Genomic DNA, 16524 nt, shown 5'->3' on the forward strand with positions numbered 1-16524 from the left:
TATATTTGTCTAATGAATTTTATTACCTATCAAATATATATTCTCCGTCTCCATGCGTTCCTGTGTAAAAGTAAAAAGACTAAACAATACAAAATGGAGCACCATGGTTGAGCACAAACTCCTTATCTCTCTAACCACTATTTATTGGATTTTATTGAACTTGAATAAGAATCAATTTATGTTATAGTTTCTATAGTAGCTGTATAATTATTTGGCAAACACATGAAACAAATTTGTTTAGATATAAGTCATAGAGTCTATAGGATTGATTCAAGGGCAGCTTGGTTCATTTGGGGGCCTTAGGTGAAAACAAAATTGAGGTCTTTTATATATTTAAATATAAATTTTTTAATAAAAATAAAAAATATTACTTAAACTATATTATCTTGTTTTATATGCAAAATTACTAATCAATCAAGTAGAATTTTTTATTTTATTTTATTTTATTTTAAAAAGTCTATAGACCCAAAAAATTTGACAAAACTCTTCACACCTGTTAATATGGCAAATTGGTAGTGGTAAGTAAAAAGATAATGTTAATGTTTGCGAAGTCAACTAACGTGAAGTATGTTGTGAAATTTTTTGTGCATTGTTATTTATTTATTTGTTTTTTTTTTTTTTTGAGAGGTGATTTTACAACATGAGAAGTCATATTCTAGTGTTGGCTTAATCTAGTAACAAAAGTTGTTCTGTAGAGAAGGGGTCGTTTTCAGATTGGTAACCTATGATTTCAAGAAGTTAACTTGAGGTGGAACGATAGAATCAATTGGACTTTCAAAGCATAATCCATTGGTTTTGTGTATAAATTATCTATAGATGAGGCACCATTTATTTATATAAAATAAATTCTATTGTTATTTTTATAAACGTCATAAAAAATATTCATTATCAAAAAGAAAAAAAAAAACATTTGATTTTGAACATGAAATTCTTCCTTGTATTCACTTGTTTTTTCAACAATTGAAACAAAAATCATCAAAAGCAAAAAGAAATTTTAATAACACATACAATCAAAAATACATAAAAGATTGCATGCTTGAATGAGTTAAAGTAATTAAATATATGTTAATTCAATAAAATAAATCTCATATTTTTAACTAAATTAATATTTAATGTTACATTTCCTAAATTTTAATGACTTATACAATAGTAGTCTAAATTTGTACTATGTAATTAAATAGAGTAGTAATAGACTAATAGGGTAAATGAATTTATTTTCACATATTAATTATTTATATGTGCTGCACTAATTATTTATCTAAAATAAATTTTTGTAATTACTTTATAAGATCTTGACAAACAATTAATTTGAATGGAAATAATTTGAGTCGCTGTGGTAGAAATTGAAACAATGTACATCAAAAGATAAAAGCAATTTTAATTAGACAGAATCAAGGATATAAGAAATTAATTCTACACTAAAATTAATGGAAATAATTAAATATTTTTGAATTCACTCAAGTGATTGGTTTATACACTTGTTTATGGCCTCCTAATAAATATGAAATATAATTGAAGTCAATTGGTCAAATATAATAATAATAATAAGAGATGGGTTCAAGTTACACCTGGTGTAACTTTTTAGAGTTACACCTTTTTTAAACCATTGGATTTAAGTAGATCCAACGGTCAAAAAAAATACCCTCATTAATGCTAATATTCTAATTATAATCTCATTAATTATCCCTCATTTATTATATTTTATATCTGTCTCTAAACCCCCAAAAAAAAAAAATTTGTTATATTTGAGTCTCTCACTACGTTTCTCTCTCTATCTCTATGTGAATGTGAATTCCTTTGAAAGATTTTGGGTGCAGACCAATGGGTTTCATATGCAACCTGGAGACTAAAAGCCAATAGCATAAAATTTGGATATGAAAATGTTTAAAGCTTGAAATACAACCAAAAGAAGGAAAATTGAGTTATTTTATACAAAACCCAGATACATAATAATTTTTTGCAATATATGAAATGACATTTTAACCTTTAGAAGCTACTCAAGCTAGTAAATACAAATGCAAATTAAAGTGATCTTTACGTGTTTGAAGAAAAACCCAACTGAGTATGTGATTGAATATGAAGTAAGGCAAGGTTGCTATAGGAGAATAAATTATAAAACAACAATCACACCGCTCAATTGGGATTCCTTTCAAATAGTACTTGGTCAAAGATTCGTATAATTGATCAGATAACCTCAGTAGTTATGAGATTCAACTTACTCCAGAAATCCTCTATGCAATGGTAATCCAAGACATGTCCACCCCAATGAAAATTTTCAAGATTAGGAAGGAGCCAAGATTTTCAATGATCCAACGCTAGAAGATTTATTATAAGGATGCCAAAGTAGATGAAGTTTTCGGAGTTTCTCTGCAATGATACTAATATCCATAAGGTCATCACAATCTTTAATTGCTAACACATCAATAGGCGAGTGGTGGATAATTTGTATAAAATAACTCAAGTCTCCAGACTCCAGGTTGCATATGAAAACCATTGATCTGCACCCAAAATCTTTCAAAGGAATTCACATTCACACACCTTTTATCATCAAGAAGACGGTGGAGGAGAAAGAGATAGAGAGAGAAACGTAGAGAGAGAGTCAAATATAACATATTTTTTTTTGGGTTTAGAGACAAATATAAAATATAATAAATGAGGGATAGTTAATAAGATTCTAATCAGAAAATTAGCATTAATGAGGGTTGTTTTTTATCGTTGGATCTACTTAAATCCAATGGTTTAAAAAATGTGTAACTTTTTAGAGTTACACCAGGTGTAACTTGAATCCATCTCTAATAATAATAATAATAATAATAATTTCTTGCAAAATATAATACACCAATCATTGTGCATGACATCAGCTAGTAATAATAAATTGTTAACGGGTCCTATACCAAAAAATGATAATCAAATACCCTTCAATACTTGTTAGAAACTCAACTATATGCCATGTATATAAAGCCACAATTCTCCATGTCTTTTACCCCCAAAAAAAAAAATAATAAAAAAAATAAAAACTAGGAAATAAAACCAATTTTTTTTGGAGATATATATCCTCGACATGGAAAAGAAACCACAAGGAATTGATGGCTGCATAAGTTATTATGCATAATCCGGGCTCTTGTATATGTATACAGGTTCCTCAGTCATTAGTAATGGGACAATTTTTCTTCTTTACAAGTAGGAAAGGAGGATACAAATCATCGTGGGGATAAACTAGTCGTTGTCTAGTATTAATGTGTGTTTGGCAAAAATTATTTTTTTCCATCTTCTTTTACTATTCAACTTATTTTTGCTACTATTCATGGCCCCACTGATTTTTTTGGTACTATTCATGAGTCCCACTGTACTATTTCGGTTAACTTCTATCTTTTTCTACAGTACTTTCAGTAAAAAGCTTTCAATTTCAATAGAATAAGCAGATCCCAAACAGATCCTTAGTATTACACTTTTGATCTTTTCTAACTTAACAATTGTTACTTAAAGATGAGATCATTAAATAAATTGTTCCATCGCTAATATGTATAGATTCTTTCTTTTTGTTTTTGTTTTATGTTTATATATATATATATATATATACAACTGTACTTTTATCCAAGATATATATATATATATATATATAAATATATTTAAAAAGAATCAATCTGAATGAGACATGAATTAATTTTGTCTAAATATGAATAAAAGAATAAATTCCAAATTTTGTTCTAGAACCTTCGGTTTCATTACAAATTACATTGCTGAATTAGGAAGAATAGAATATATGGAAGAAGTGTTATACAAAACAAAGTCACACCAGAACTTATTCAAATTATAAAGTTGCCTTAATGGAAAAATAAGAGGACATTATGTTGCTCAAACACAATCAGCTTTAAATTAAGAAAAATAAAATATATAGACCAAAAATGCCATACAACATAAAGCTACACTCAAACATATTCGAATTATGCAATTGTTTCATTCAAAAGAGAAAAATGGCTACATTCTTTGGAAATGATATTTCCTGAATTCAAAAGGATGGAATATATGTAACAAGCAGTATACCAAACAGATCTAAGCAGGAGCTTATTAAAATTTTACAATTGCTTTATTGAAAGGTAAATTATCATACATGGTTCAAAATGATCGTTACTAAATTAGGAAGAAAACAATGTGTGGAACATGCTATATACCAACAAATGACACAAAACATTATTCAAATTGCATAATTACTTTAAAGAAAAAATAACAGTATTACGTACATTGTTGAAAAGTGAAAATAGGGCAGAGCAAAAAGTTATTCAAATTTAATAGTTGCTTTATTCAAGAATAATCGTTACAGCATTAAGAAGAAAAGAATGAGTGAAATATGAAATATACCAAAAAAGTTACATATATAGGAAGTTGTTTGATTTGCATAGTTACTTTAGAGAAAAGGAGATGAGAATTACATAAATTGTTCAAAAGTGATTACAATTCTAAGAAGAAACTTATTCAAATTTTAGTTGCTTCATTCAAAAGTAAATTATCATACATGTTTCAAAATCAATTGTTAATGAAGTAGGAATAAAAGAATGTGTGGAACACGCGATTACTCCAAAAAAGGTCACATAGAAACTTATTCAAATTTTGCTGCACAAGTAGTACTACTACAAGAAATTTGGGTTTAGGCGACGTTTGTAAAACGTCACTAAAAACACAAAAAACGTCACTATAGACACAAATGGCCTACAGCGACTTTTTTTTTGTGACGTTCGAAAACGTCGCAATAGAGCGGTCACTATGGGTCTATTGCGACGTTTTGAAAAACGTCACTATATGGTACTCTTTAGTGGCGTTCAAAAACTTTTAGTGACGTTAGAAACTTTTAATGACGTTTTATAAAACGTCACTAAATAATATAACATTTTCATTAATAATGTAAGAAAATACATTTAGCGACGTTTATAAAATGCCGCAAATAATCTATCACAATAGCGACGTTTCAAAATGTCGCAAAACCTACTAATTATTTTTCTTTTTTAAACATTAAAAATGCTATACAAAACTATTGAAAATTCAACAATAACTAATATATGCTTGCAATAAGCTTGTAATAGATCAAATAGACCTATCGTCATTATTCCACAATATCAAATGTCCAATGTTAATGAGTCATGGTGCTTGAGAATTTAGTAACAATAAAAAAAAAAATATATATATATATATATATATACACATATAAAGAGCATTTAGTTGAGATTATTTACACATTATTGGGTAGTGAGCTTTTAAAAAAAATTAATTTCAAGCTAGCTAAACCGCGAAACTAATAACAAAAAAATTCAAAATCTACATACTACAGAAAAATTGTAGGGGAAAAAAAAAAAAAGAAACCAAGCTTTACGAACTTGTACATAAACTTACAATGATTTAGCCTTTGATGCTCAAGTCTTTTTGCTCAAAAATCCAAATTTAAATAAGAGTTTTCTGTACCAAACTCCAACCAAAACAAGCAAACAAAAAAAATTAGCACAAAAGTTTCATGACCTATTAAAGAAAAACTAAATCAAAGAAAATTCATAAGCCAAAATACAAAGACTCCATGACCCATTAAAGAAAAACCAAATCAAAGCAAACCCATAAGCCAAAACACAAAGGCTTACACTTTAAAGAAACTTGAACACCAAAAAAGAGGGAAAAAAGAATGGTAGTGGCAGTGGGTGGTGGCTAGAGAGGGAAGAACTCATACATCAATGGGTTGGCGGTGGCGGCAATGGCTGGCAATGGCTAAGTGTGAAGAAGTGATAAGGGTGGGGGTGGGGGTGGGGAGGGGGGGAGAATAAGGAAGTGGGAAGGGAAGTTTGTTTGAGAAAGAAAAAGAATGAAAAGAAAGAAAAAGGACTGAAAATACGTGTAAGGAAAGGAGACCAAAAAAAAAAAAGGACAAAACGGTGGGAACTTTCCCACTTAGTGAAATTTTGAATGGGAAACATATAGCGACGTTTTGAAAACGTCGCTATATCTTTATCCAAAACGTTGCTACGTGTTTATCCAAAACAAAAAGAAGAAACGGTGGGAACTTTCCCACTCAGTGAAATTTTGAATGGGAAAAGGAGAAAAATTTTGGGGAAACATATAGCGACGTTTTTAAAAACGTCGCTATATGTTTCCCCAAAATTTTTTGGAAAATATGGTCTGGGTTCTTTAAAAAGTATAGCGACGTTTTCTAAAAACCTCGCTATAAACAAAAAAAGACCACTAAAACTCTACTTTTTGCAGCGTTTTAAGAAACGCTGCTATTGTTTTGGGTTACAACGACGTTTTTGGAAAAACATCGCGAAAGGATCACTCTTTAGCGGCGTTTTTTAAAAACGTCACAATATACTACTTATAGTGGTGAATTTAAAAACGTCGCCTAAATCCATATTTCTTGTAGTGTTAACGTAGTAAGGTTTACTTTAATTGATTGGTGTAGGTAAGGATTGAACCCCAATTCAATCATCAGAGACTTTACTAGTTGAGCTAACCGGAACCCACCAAAAAAAAATTAGTACTACAGGATTTACGCTTGCTGATTTAAGAACACTTCTAAATCACTCACTCAATAATCGTGAAATCTTGAAATATACACCTTTGCTCTGAGTATTACAAAACTGTCTATCTAACCCTTTTGTAAAGAGTCTCATTTTCATTTTTCACCATTGTGATTATGGCGTTGACTTGGCATGCTTGGATATTCAGTAGTTTGGGCCAACATGTACAGGCCTAAAGCCCAAGGTCAACTTCCCCATGATTGAACATAATTATAATTTCTAAGAACGCATTATCGATGAGCTTCAAGTTACTCTCTTTCCCTTCTTCTCAATGGCTTTGAGAATGGCATTGAATCCACTATACAAGCCCAATCGCTTGAATGGTTTGGCAATGTCATTATGATTCTTCTAAAATAATTCATTCGAGAAGTGCTTATAACAACATTTTCACAACATTTTTATAACAAATCATAGGTGATAAATTTTTATTACTTTTAATTTAAATATACTACTAAAATTACTTTTGTGCTTACTAATAACAATCCCTAACAACTTATTGCTTATAATTTGTTGTGAAAGTATTGTGAAAATATTATGGATATAGCATTTCTCAATTAGTTTAGGTATGCTCATGGTCCCTAGGATAGACCTTCACAATGGAAAATTATAGAATAATGTTCTAAGAATACAATAAAAGCACTCTCTTTCATCTCATATAAGTAGTAGGTTTAATTATGAATTTAATTAGTAAGACCAACTATATTATGTGAGGAGAAGGGTACATTTTTATTATACAACAATAATATTCTATAATTACCAACATTGGCATTAATTAAATTTTGATTGGACTTTGACCACCATAATGTCAACTCTTTTTCATATTAGCTAGGCTTAAGCTGCCTACAAATCCTTCTACTAGCACAACGTGACAGCTTCAAAATTTTGACCCCAAAAAAAAGACCTATTTAGCCACTCTACACTTTCATGCTATAGCAATTATAGCGAGACTAGGGGCTCGATAAGGCTTGTCTTCTCAACAATTTGAGATAGTTTAACAAGATGATGAGCAGATTAGATATTACCTTCATTGTGATGCTCGGATTCTATTACAATTATTGTTGTTATTATTATTATTTTAAATGTTTGTCTTCATGAATAACATAACAGATGTGAGATTAAGTTGAATGCTTCCCAGATCGAAGATTGGGTGAATACCATTGAATTCGGTCCTAACTGCTGAGCCCTTCCAAACTCATTTTCAATTTTATAAATATTTATATCATCCTTTGCATTAGGAAGGTGGCTCTCTCCATCTCCTAGACAGTAGGATTGTCGTACCTTCTTGTAAGGTTCTTCTTCCCTCTCGTGACAGTGTCACGTGTAGGGCTTGTGGTTTTTTTCTCTTTTTTCGGGGTTTGGGAAACAGTGTTCTCTTTTCTTCTTCCTCTCTCCCTTTATTGTTTTTCTTTTCTTTCTTTCCCTTTCTTTTCTGTTTTTTTTAGTGCAATTATGGAAGATCTCACGCGGCATTGGAATTGCTTATCTCTATCCAAGAGGGAAGGAGATGATCTATGTTTCAAGAAAGATAGATGTTCGAAAGAGTATATCATAGCGGCACAGTTTCTCACTAAGTGGGCACTGAACATGGAGGAAATAGCAAAGACTTTCAAGCCGCTTTGGAGGGTAGACAATGGTTTTACAGTGAGCAAGGAAGGATCCCACAAGGTTCTTGTTGTTTTTGATAACAAGGAGGATGTTGACCGTATACTCTCTAGCGAACCATGGAGTTTCGAAAAAAACTTGGTGGTCCTTGACAGGTTTGAAAGACAAACTCCCCTAGACGACTTAAAATTTGATAACATGACCTTTTGGGTGCAAGAACACAACATCCCAATTGGTTACAGAAGCAAATCAGTGGCTGAAGACATATGTGAGGCGATAGGTCGGGTGGATAGATCAACAAAAGCTTCAGATAGCGAGGGTGGAAATTATGTTAGAGTAAGGGTAACAATGGACGTCTGTCAACCACTTTGCCAGGGGAGGGTAGTTACTTTCGAGGAAGGCGGAAAAACTTGGGTAAGTTTCAGGTATGAACGCTTACCTAACATATGTTATTGGTGTGGCTGTTTTGACCATGGTGACAGGGATTGTGATATCTAGATCCAAAGCAAGGGCACTCTCAGAGTAGAGGATCAGCAATTTGGCTCCTGTATCAGAGCCACTTAGACAGGTCCGTCAAGGAAAAGTGTTGTCCAGGTTTCTAGGTTCTATGAGGATAGGGCAAAAAACATATCTACTAGGCGGCGGAGGGAGTCAAGATTAGGACCGGCGACAAAGACAATGCCAAAGTCAAAACAAACCAATCTAGTATGGCAATGTCCAACATGAGCGTTGATTATGTGGATTTCCAAGCTTCAAAATCTCCTAATCCAGCGCCCATGAATAGCAATAAATGCCTTGTTGCTCGGGATCACAGAAATAAGGGAGAATCTTTTACGCAAAAACTGAGGGAAATAGACAAAGAGCTCAGGATTTATGAGGATCCACTCAATTTGGTTATGAACGAGATTGAGGCTATTCAAATGGAAAATGATCAGAATTTTAATATGGGTGAAATAATTTCTGAACTGGCACCCACTCAAAACACGTCACCGACCCCACCAAAAATGAGTCAACCAATCAAAACTCATGCATCTGTTCTTCATGATGTGACAAACTCTCACCATGCTCCCATGCATGTAGAAAATCCATCCCAGACCAAGTGGAAGCATCCTGTACGTGAACCCGTGGGTACAACACACACTCAAGAAGAATCCATTGGTTTGAAGCGTCCCAGTGATATGGTTGTTGATCCTAGTGAGTTACCATGTAAGAAAATTTTGGTTTCACATGAGGAGAAGGAAAACTTTCAAATAATGGCGGAGGCTATCTTTTAGCCCCGCCAAACACAATGAGTTGCATAGTTTGGAACTGCAGGGGGCTTGGAAACCAACTAGCAGTTCAAGAGCTTGCGGACTTGGTGCAGGCAAAATCTCTCGCTATCGTGTTTTTAGCCAAAACACTGGCAGACGAAGCAAGGCTAGAGTACGTGAAAGACCGGGTTCGTTTTGACAAGAAATTTGTTGTTCAGAGGATAAGTAGAGGTGGAGGTTTGGTGGTTTACTGGAAGAATGATATTTCTATTGATATAGTGTCATCTTCCTTGAACCATATTGATATGGTCATCAACAAAAACTCAGAGGCAGCTTGGCAGTTTACCAACTTCTACGGTGAGCTCGGGACACACAAAAGACATGAGTCATGGGATCTTCTTCGTCGCTTAAATCAACAAAATTCATTACCTTGGCTGTGCGCCGAGGACTTTAATGAGATTGTTAAGCAATCGGAGAAGCTTGGAGGACGGATACGACCGCTCGGTCAGATGCAATTGTTCCGCGATGTTTTGGACGAATGTGGGTTTGTGGATCTAGGCTTTAAGGGTTCTTCCTTCACTTGGAGTAAACACTACAGAAATGGAGTTTCCATATGGGAGAGGCTAGATAGAGCCTTGGCCTCCTACGATTGGCTTGCAAAATATTCTGGTACAAGGGCTCATCACGTGGATAGCACAACCTCCGATCACAAGTTTTTGTCGATAAAGCGGTCGTAACTGGATTGTTTACCAAAGAAAAAACTATTCATGTTTGAAGAAATGTGGCTAGGTGACAAGGGGTGTGGCGAAATAGTGGAAGGAGTTTGGCATGCTAGGTACGAAGATGATGGAAACACAAGGGTGATCCGGAAAGTGGAAAACTGTGGAAAAGCACTCATAAGATGGAGCCGTGACTGTTTTGGCAACATTAGGAGAGAATTAGAGAAAAAAAGAAAGGAGCTAATTCGGGTTGAGAACATGATACTCCTTGGTGGAAGCTCGGCTAGACTTGTTGTTTTAAAAAAAGAAATCAACTCCCTTATGGACAAAGAAGAACGAATGTGGCGCCAGAGGTCACGCACCATGTATCTGAAGGATGGAGATCGAAACACCCACTTCTTCCATAGTCGTGCAACACAGAGGAGGCATAGGAATCTTATTACTGGGATTAAAGACCAAGCAAGCATTTGATGTACCAATCTGAACCAGATTTCAACCATTTTTCTTGCTTACTTCCAACAATTATTTTCGTCCTCCAATCCAACAATTGCGGTGGCAAACTTAGATACCATTCCCCAGACTATTACAGAGGACATGAACGAAATTTTGACTAGTGAATTTCATGCTTGGGAAGTTGAATTGGCATTGAAACAGATGGCACCACTCAAAGCACCCGAGCCGGACAGGATGCCTCCACTGTTTTATCATAATTTTTGGGAATTGGTAAGCGGTGATGTAATTCATGATATATCGTGTTTTTTAAATTTGGGTAGCTTGCCTAAGTCTTTAAATCACACATTTATCACATTGATTCCTAAGAATAAAAATCCTAAAAGGGTTACCGAGTATAGACCCATTAGTCTTTGCAATGTGCTATACAAAATCTTTTCTAAGGTTCTTGCCAACAGATTGACGAGAGTACTCCCTAAGATTATATTAGAACACCAAAGTGCCTTCCTGAAAGGTCGTCTCATTACAGATAATATCCTAGTTGCTTTTGAAACATTACACTATATGAAGAATCACAACTCTGGTAATACGGGGTTCATGGCTCTTAAACTTGACATGAGCAAGGCATATGATCGGGTTGAGTGGTCTTTTTTGAAAGCAGTGATGATTCAGATGGGTTTTAATGACCGATGGGTGGCCTTAATCATGGAGTGTATTTCCTCAGTTACTTATTCTCTGCTGATTAACATGGAACTTTATGGAGAAATAAGACCAAGCCGTGGTATTCGCCAGGGCGATCCTCTGTCACCCAACCTATTCTTGCTTTATTCAGAAGGCTTACACTGGATGATCCAAAAAGCAGTTGATAGAGGTGACATCCAAGGTGTTTCTATTTATCGTAATGGCCCCAAACTAACCCACCTGTTTTTTGCAGACAACAGTCTTTTTTTTTTGTAGGTCTACCATTCTTGATTGCCAAAAAGTAATGGATATCTTGTCTTCTTACGAGGAGGTGTCGGGCCAGAAATTAAATAGAGACAAAATTGCCCTATTCTTTAGTAAGTCTACACCAGGCGATACACAAAGACAGATTATGGATATCCTTGGAGTAACAGAGTTGAAACAATATGAAGAATATTTAGGCTTGCCAGTTATGGTGGGTAGAAACAAGAGAGCAAGCTTTGATAATCTAAAACAAAAGGTCTAGAAAAGATTACATGGTTGGGAAGGCAAGCTTTTATCTCAAGCAGGAAGGGAAGTCCTAATCAAATCGGTCATCCAGGCAATACCCACCTATATGATGAGTTGCTTCAAACTCCCCATCACTGTATGTCACGAAATTGAGTCCCTTGTAAGGAAATGGGTCAAAGAGGAGATAGGAGGAAGGTTCACTGGGTGAATTGGGATGACATGTGTCAACACAAAGATCAAGGGGGTATGGGTTTTAAAGACCTAACAATGTTTAATGAGGCGATGCTTGCTAAGTTAGCTTGGAGACTGCTACAGGATGATAATTCTTTGTTCTACAGAGTTTTTAAGGCCATATTTTTTCCCAGAGGTACTATCCTAGAAGCTAAGGATTCATCCTCGGCTTTATATACATGGAAAAGCATTTTAAAAGGTCGGGAAGTAATTTTGAAGGGAGCTCAATGGCGGCTGGGGGATGGAAAGCAAATAAGGATATGGGGTGATAATTGGCTGCCTTCGAAAACATCAGCCAAAATATCAACCCCAGTCCTCTTTGGATAGGAAAATTCATGTGGGAGTATTAATAAACTTGGTGACTAGAAGTTGGAGGAATGAGGTTATTGACCATGTGTTCAATGCTCAGGAAGCAGAGATCATTAAGAGCATTCCACTTAGCTCCACTAACCAACCAGACAAACAGATTTGGCCTTTCAGTCCCTTGGGAAACTACTCAGTAAAATCGGGTTACCGATTCTTACATGAGAATTCGGAGAAGTTTCAAAGCTCAACTCATGATACAACTTTTTGGAAGAAAGTTTGGGGTATGGAGGTCCCTATCAAGATTAAAAATTTTACATGGAGAGCTAGCAGAGTAGCACTGCCTGTCAAAAGAAATTTGTGTTGCAGGAAGATTACACAGGATGATCAATGTGAAACCTGCAAGGAAAAGATTGAAGACTACTTACATGCCCTTTTCTTTTGTTCTGATGTGCAGGTTATGTGGAACATGGAACCTCAATGGAGATGGATAGCAAAGATGGAAGGCAGCAGCGTTAAGGACATTTTCAAGTGAGCCTTTACAGATCAGCTAGACACGGCGCTCTTGGCAGTCACAAGCTAGAGTGTATGGAACTGGAGGAATAAGATTCGTTCCAAGGAAGTAGCTTGTCCGTTGGATCAGGTTCATACTCTACAATAGATTGTAAAACAGAGTATCAGCTACTTCATCCTACCATAGGGAAGCTTCAGCACAGGAATCACACAAGATGGAAGCCACCGGATCATGGTACCTATAAAGTAAACTACAACAAAGCCATTTTTCGTAGCAAGACAAAGCTGGAATTGGCATCGTCATCAGAGATGAAGAAGGAGTAGTATGGGCATCAATGTCGCAACAATTGCCACTCCTAACAACAGTGGCTCATGTCGAAGCGTTAGTTGTTAGGAAAGCTGTGGAATTTGCTTTAGAACTTGACATCACCAACACCATCTTTGAGGGAGACTCGGAGTCCATTTGCTGAGAACTTCAAGACCCAGGTCCTTCTCTGGCCCTTCACGGTCACTTGATACAAGATGTTAAACTTTTGTCCAACTCTTTTCATTCTGTTAGTTTTTCTCATGTATGCCGTGAAGGGAACACTGTAGCTCATGCTCTGGCCAGAAGTGCTATTAGTAGGCCTAGTTTAACTGTCTGGATGGAAGATGTGCCACCAGACATTCGCCACCTTGTACAGGCTGATTCCAGACTTAGTTGATGAATAAAAGAAGTATGCTTCGTTCTCAAAAAAAATATATCATCCCTTGCATTAGATCATGGTTGTATTCCATAAAAATTTGGGCCTAGATGTGGGGCTGGAGTTAGGCCTAGGTAAGCTTAGAAGTAGCGAGCCACTAAGGGCAATATTAAAAGATCAATGAATTCCTCAATTTTTACAAGATACTTCAATCATTCGTAAACTGATTTTATACTCTGCCCCCATTGAAGTTAGGGTTATCAAATAGGGTCTTAATGATTGGTTAGCAACTTTTAGAATAACATATTTCAGAAAATAGCCACCTGGTTGACAAAAGACCCTACATTTTTGCACATGAAACATACCCTAATAAGCTTAGTTTATTCAGTTCTTCAAGATTTGATAATAATTGACCAAATTAAAGTTTAATAAACCTCATTCAAAGCATTAGCTTTATGTCAGCACACTAAAATGAAATAACTCTGAAATTCCTTCAATCCACATCAATGAAATTTAAAAATAAAACTAAAATTTTAACATGAACGACCAAGCATTAAAACGTACTGAGATGATTTGGTTATTAAAAAACGAAGTGGACGGATTTTAGTTAAATTGGCGGTTTCCTGTGGGATTTTGAGTCTTACTAGACTTCACATATCACTACTTCCTTACCTCATTTTCATGTATACGAATTACTTCGGAACTATACCACCGAATAAAAGCCATCACCTTGGTTTCATTATAATTTTCATTATTGTGGGTTCTAGTTATCTCAATTGGTAAAGTCTCTGATGGTTGTATAAGAAATCTGGGGTTTAATCCCTGCATACACCAAAAACTGATTGGTGTCTTAGTCTGATGATAAAGAACTACCATCAGAAGCGGACGCCATAAGTTAAATCTCTCTCAAAAAAAAAAAAAAAAAAATCATTACTGAATTATGCATGTTACATACTTGCTTTACTTATGTTAGAAAAATAAAATATATGGAAGAAATGGGCATACAACATAACGCTGCACTGGAACTTATTCAAATTGCGAAATTGCTTTATTGTAAAGAAAACACTGCCTGCACTCCTTGGAAATGATAATTTCTGAACTCAAAAGAATGGAATATAGAACAAGCAGTATACCAAACAAATCTAAGCAGTAGCTTATTCTTTTTTCCTTTTTTTGATAATGGAACTTGTTCAAATTTAAAAGTTGTTTATTGAAATGTACATTATCATACATTGTCCAAATTCATCTTTTGAATAGGAGGAAAAGAATGCATGAATCATGTGGTATACCTAAAAAAGTCACATTTATTCGAATTGCATAGTTGCTTTAAATAAAAGAAGTTAAATATAACGTAGAGTGATTACAAATTTAAGCAGGAACTTATTCCAAGTATATATTTTATTTTTATTAAAAAAGTAAATTGTAATGCTTTTTTAAAATCGATCATTACTGAAATTGGAAGAAAAGTATGAGTGGAACATACTTTATGAAAATTAAATTGTCATACAAATTCGATCGTTACTGAATGAAGAAGAAAAGAATGAGTGGAACATGCAGTGTACCAAAAAAGTCACATAGGAACCTAATCAAATTGCGTTGTTACTTTTTAAAAAGAAAGGAAATGAGTATTAAATACATTGTTCAAAATTGATTAAAAATCCAATTCAAATTTCATAGTTGCTTCATAAAAAGCAAATATTCATACAAATTCGATCGTTACTGAATGAGGAAAAAAAGAATGAGTGTTTACTTTTTAAAAAGAAAGGAAATGAGTATTACATACATTGTTCAAAATTGATTACAAATCCAACTCAAATTTCATAGTTGCTTTATGAAAAGTAAATAGTCATATAAATTCAATCGTTACTGAATGAGGTAGAAAAGAATGAATGAAACACTCAGCATACCAAAAAAGTCACATAGGATCCTAATGTAATTGCATAGTTACTTTTCAAAAAACAAAAGAATTGAGTATTACATACATTGTTCAAAAGTGATTACAAATCCAATTCAAATTGCATAGTTGCCCAAAGTTTTTTTCGAGATAATAAAAAAATAAAAAAGTCTTAGAGCTTGTTTCATAAGAGGATTTATACACTATCTATTTAGGAAACCAAAAAGATAGTAGGTCTTATACATGAATTTATTGTTTGGATTATGTTCTCTAAATACAGTTTTGAGTTTTGAAAAAGTTATTTTTCTGTTTTCACTCCTCACAATAGGATTTTGAAAACAGCATGTTTTCGAAATAAATAAATAAATAATTCTTAATGGCTTATATACAGTGCCGGCTCAACAATGGAGCAAGAAATGCAATCGCCTAAGGCCCCAAGTAAAAAAAAGGCCCCCAAATTTTAACCAATAAGATTATTTATAATCAATAAATAAAATAATATTTTTTTACCAGATGAAAAACAAATAAAAAATAGAGAAAAATCCAATGTCTACAATATTTTTTACAACACTTTTACAATTATGCTATGTAGTAGGTTGTTACAACCTGTTATTGATGGCAAAAAAATAATTATAGTGATATTTTCAAAGAGAGAAAAAAAAAAAAAGCAACTTAAAATCTAAGATTTGTTGTAAAAAAATATTGTCAATGTTGTACTTCTAAAAAAAATAAGAATAATAATAATAGTTTAATTAGCAAGTTTTTACTAGTTGTCATCTAAGTCCACTACTAACATTATTTTTTTATATACTATTATCAATCTACCATATCAACAAGTATGAAAAATTTTGTCAAATTTTTTCTATTTATAAAATTTCCAAAAAAAGAAAAATTTCTATGTAGTTTTTGTTAATTAGTAGTAATTTTGCATATAAAACAAGGTAATCAATTTTTGCCTTAGGCCCCCAAATATATTAAGCCGTCCCTGCTTATATAGTCAATTTTCAAGAGAGATTGACCATGACAAGACTTCTACCTTGTTTGCTTGCCTTTCCTATGTCTATACACTCGTTGTGGTCTTTGCCTCTCGTAACTGGCCACTAGCTTAGGTAGATGTCGTCTATATGTAACTAC

Source organism: Quercus lobata, chromosome 5, assembly GCF_001633185.2.
Source record: "Quercus lobata isolate SW786 chromosome 5, ValleyOak3.0 Primary Assembly, whole genome shotgun sequence".
Classification (NCBI taxonomy): domain Eukaryota; kingdom Viridiplantae; phylum Streptophyta; class Magnoliopsida; order Fagales; family Fagaceae; genus Quercus; species Quercus lobata.